Genomic DNA, 5,000 nt, shown 5'->3' on the forward strand with positions numbered 1-5,000 from the left:
AAAAGGGAGTTAGATATAAATAAAATATCTTATGTAGCACTCGCTTACCTTGTGTTTGTTTTCTTGTTTGTATGTTTGCTTGTTTGTTTGTTTGCCTTTTTGTGCGTGTGCTGTCGTTGGTGTCGCTGATTAGTCCGGCAGTAACTTCGCCGACACGTCGCCTCCTTTTCCCCATTACGACATTGCACTTGTATTTTCTGTTCGCGTGATTGCAACACTAACAATGGGATGATGCCAGAGTCGGTGGTGGTGGTGATGGTGGTGGTGGTAGTGGTGGTGCTAGTGTTGATTTTCTTTTTTCAAGACCTAAAAAGTGGGTATGTTATGTCATTATATCTTTTATTTCTTAAGTTCATTTCGTTTTAAAAAGGAAATAATGCTTAACGAAGGAGAAAAAGAAAACTTGCAAATTCCTGTGTCAACATGAACGTCACGGCGGAGCGGGAACACGATCGCAACTTCAAAAGAGAAAATAATATAAAAGTTACCGACAGCAGTAATCGGATCACTCTCTCAGCTTGAAGTAGAATTTCCGACTCGAGATTAACACTTGAAACCTTTTGGTGGTGAAACATTCGTGTGACTGAAGGCAACCAACGCTCGCAGTCTCCTCTGTCAGGCAAATATTCCTTCCAAGGGAGGGTCGTGAACACTCACTAAATCATCTCTCAAAGCCAGAAAGACTTTGGCGGAAGAGCTTCACCAAGACTCGATCCTCTGCTGACACCCAATCTCCGCGCGTGAAGAAGACTGAACAAAGGGTGTCGCGGAAATCATGTCGATCCTTAGTTCAATGAGCGCGAAGTGTGGCAAGGCGTGTGATGGAGGCTGGTGAAGAGGGTGAACTTGATTGTGGTTTATTACTTCGTAATAGCTTTTCAATCAAGTTTCCGAAGAGATAGATATATAGATAGATGATAGATAGATAGACAGATAGGCAGAAAGAGAATAACGAATGGATAAAAGGGAATAGATAGAGAGAGAGAGAGAGAGAGAGAGAGAGAGAGAGAGAGAGAGAGAGAGAGAGAGAGAGAGAGAGAGAGAGAGAGAGAGAGAGAGAGAGAGAGAGAGAGAGAGAGAGAGAGAGAGAGAGAGAGAGAGAGAGAGAGAGAGAGAGAGATTTACATAGATTTACATAGAAAATCAGACCACACAGACCCCATGGTCCAGACTAAGTGGTCTGTCCTTAAACCTAAGTGATTTTACATTAATCAGAAGACTCCAAAACGTTGCATTTCTACTCTAGTTGATATTAAGTTGAAGAGCACTGGGCCAAGGAGAAAGAGAGAGAGAAAGAGAGAGAGAGAGAGAGAGAGAGAGAGAGAGAGAGAGAGAGAGAGAGAGAGAGAGAGAGAGAGAGAGAGAGAGAGAGAGAGAGAGAGAGAGAGAGAGAGAGATAGAGAGAGAGAGAGAGAGAGAGAGAGAGAGAGAGAGAGAGAGAGAGAGAGAGAGAGAGAGAGAGAGAGAGAGAGAAGCAGGGACGAGAGGGAGAGAGCAAGAGCGAAAATAAGACCCAGCCAATTTACTTTTCGCTTTAAATAGCTGGCGGCTTAATTGGGCTGAAAAACCCTTAGAGCGGCACGGCTGGGGTCCACCTGAAAGGGCGCCGTTTTCTGAAGCAAAATATAATAATGGCGCGGTGAAGGGAACGACGCCAAGGGAAACGAGAAACGGAGAAGCAGCGAGGATAACGCGGGGGAACGGAGAAAGAGGAGGAGGAGGAGAAAAATGCGCGTTCGTTACAGATGTTTGATTTTTTCCCATTGTTTTTGATTGTCTTTGACCTTGTTGTTCCTGTTCTTGTGTTTTGAAGTGATATAGGAGTTATTGATCCAGTTGTGAGTATGATGAAGCTATCCTTTACTGTGTTCGGGTGTTATATATATCGTGCGTTTGTTAGATGTTTTTTTTCTTTCCTTGTTGTTTTTGCTGTTGTTGTTGTTGTTGTTGTTGTTGTTGTTGTTGTTGTTGTTGGAGTGATTGATCTAGTTGTGAGTATGGCGAGGCTGTTCATTATTGTCCTTCCGTGTTATAGTGCTGGCGGTGTATTTTATTTTATTTTTGTTATCGAAATGATTAATGGGTCTCCGTACCTAACGCCGGTGAGCCCTTTTTTTAGGGGGGAGGGGGGAGGAGGGGGCGGATGGTGGAAAATGTCAAGAGTCTTAGTGTGGAAATGTCCGCCAGAATGATAATGGTAAAAACGAGGCTGCCTATGATGACGATGTTGACGATACTACTACTACTACTACTACTACTACAACTACTACTACTACTACTAATAATAATAATAATAATAATACAGTAGTGAAAACCGTATTGAGTCATCTTGTTTGCAGTCTGTTAGTGGGCAATGATTTCTTCTCGTTGTCCTTCGCCTCACCTCTCCACATTGTTGCCCCTTTGTATAGAAACTTAGACGATATATGAATTACCCTCAGCGCGTAAAAAAAAAAAAAATTTAATATTGTTTTGGACAAATTACAAGTATACCGATTTTTTTCTGGTATGACGTTGTATTTGCATTTTCTGTCATTAAACTGTGTGTGTGTGCGTGTGTGTGTGTGTGTGTGTGTGTGTGCCAGGGGGAGAGGTGGTGGTATGTGACACTTTGAATGGGGTCGGTCAAGGGGCGTGTAGATGGAGCGTGTGGTAGCTAATGGATAAATGAATGATGCTGAAGGATGGATGGGATGGAGGAACAGGCTTGCGTTAGGTTAGGTAAGTTTGGTTTAGGTTAGATTAGGTTAGGAAAGGATTAGCAAGTGAAAGAGCATGCAGATGAGGCTGGGGGCGGGGTAACTGTGTGAGGCTGGGTAGTGGGGTGGATACAGCAGTAGAGGGAAGGGAAGAGGACCATTGCCGCAAAGACACGATGACTGCGGGCGGCACCGACAAACAAGGACATTGGCGCTGTTCTGAATGGAAGGTTTGTGTAGCGCTCTCGACGGATGATGGAGCGGTGCCGCGTAAAGGAAGGATACGAGGGAGAGAGGGAGAGGGAGGGAGGGAGGGAAGAAAAGAAGGCCAGGCAGGGAAAAGAGGAGTTATGTAAAGAGAGGGGGAGAATAGGAAGAAAACATGTGAAATAATAGCGAAGAACTTAGATTGTCAGTGAAGGAGAGGAAAGAAAAGAAGTCAAGCAAAGAAGGAGAAAAGAAAATAGTGGGAATATTGGCGAAGAGAGAGAGAGAGAGAGAGAGAGAGAGAGAGAGAGAGAGAGAGAGAGAGAGAGAGAGAGAGAGAGAGAGAGAGAGAGAGAGAGAGAGAGAGAGAGAGAGAGAGAGAGAGAGAGAGAGAGAGAGAGAGAGAGAGAGAGAGAGAGAGAGAGAGAGAGAGAGAGAGATATGGATTTTTGAAGAGAAAGAGGGAGTAATGATTAACACTGCAAGATACTTGAGTTAAACCAGAAAAAAAATCCTCAAAAATATTAATCCCCATAAGAGTCATTCCTTCATAATTTTGAGGAGTCAGCTTCACGATAAACTAACTGTATTTCTTTTACTTTATTTTTCTGCATTTCTTTTAACGTTTACTCTTTCGCGGCACTGATTCAGGATTACGTTTGCCGCATGAGTGTGTTCGCAGGCGTTATATAGTTCCTCTCAGGCTCATCAGGGGAAGGCAGGAGGGGAGGCCGAAGCTACAAGGAATTATTACTTGGGGAACATGGTAACGTTAAAATACACACCGATAACTTGAATAAAAAAAATAAAAAAAAAATCTGCTTTTCTTTCTCTATGTTTCCGTGTGATGATCCTGTCTTTTTTTATTTTATTATTTTTTTTATTTGTTTTACAGAGGAGGAGACAGTTCGGGGGCGTGAAAAAAAAAGAAAACAATAATGAAAAAAAAAAGGCCGCTACTTACTGCTCCTGAAAAGAGTACAGAGGAGTGGTACAGAAAAGTTTGATGATTATGTGTGTCTGTTTTTTTGTATGCTTCTGTCTGTGTAGCAAAAAACTGAAATTGTGAGTAAAGGGAAATAAAAGAAAATAATGCTGAGAAAGAAGGAGTAAAGGAGTAAGGTAAAAGAGAGAAAATAAAAATAAAACGCGGGGATAAGAACGAAGAACTGAGATTGTATGGGATTGTATTGTATGGGTCTACCTGTCTGTGTCTGCCTGTCTGCCCGTCTGCCTGCTTTCATACCTGTCCTTCTGTCTGTCGGTCCTGCATCTTTATTATTTCATTCCCTGCTACACAAACGAGGTCACTTCACTACCCGCACTAACACCACAAATTGCTTACCCGCCACCATCACCACCAAATACACTATACTGCGGTTTGTCACTCTCTGCCACCACCACCACCACCACCACTCCTCCCCTCTCCCACCAGGTTCAGTTATCTTCCACACTCAATTAAGACCGATCATGGCTGTGGCACTCTCAATACTTGGCCTCAATTTATCAACGCCAGACCACTACCGCAGACATGTGTGTGTGTGTGTTTGAGAGAGAGAGAGAGAGAGAGAGAGAGAGAGAGAGAGAGAGAGAGAGAGAGAGAGAGAGAGAGAGAGAGAGAGAGAGAGAGAGAGAGAGAGAGAGAACGCAGGCAGTAAAGTGTGATATATAGAAAGGAACACTTTGATATAGTACTCTCTCTCTCTCTCTCTCTCTCTCTCTCTCTCTCTCTCTCTCTCTCTCTCTCTCTCTCTCTCTCTCTCTCTCTCTCTCTCCGAGCTTCTCCTCTAAAGATAATTATGTTTGTCCTTCTTTACCACCACCACCACTTCAATCACCATCACCACCACCACCACCACCACCACTTCCGTCACCACCACCACCACCACAACCACCACTACCACAGACACCACTACTACTACTACTAGACCTACAACAATAGCTCCATAGCATCCATCATCCTTCCATAAGACTCATCACCACGACCAACATTTCTTTCTTGGTAACCGTTTTTGTTTTCCCTTTTTTATCCGTCTTTCCAAACTTAATAACTTCTTCAGAGACAGACGAGACAGTTATTAACCTCCAAGTCTG

Source organism: Eriocheir sinensis, unplaced genomic scaffold, assembly GCF_024679095.1.
Source record: "Eriocheir sinensis breed Jianghai 21 unplaced genomic scaffold, ASM2467909v1 Scaffold319, whole genome shotgun sequence".
Taxonomy (NCBI): domain Eukaryota; kingdom Metazoa; phylum Arthropoda; class Malacostraca; order Decapoda; family Varunidae; genus Eriocheir; species Eriocheir sinensis.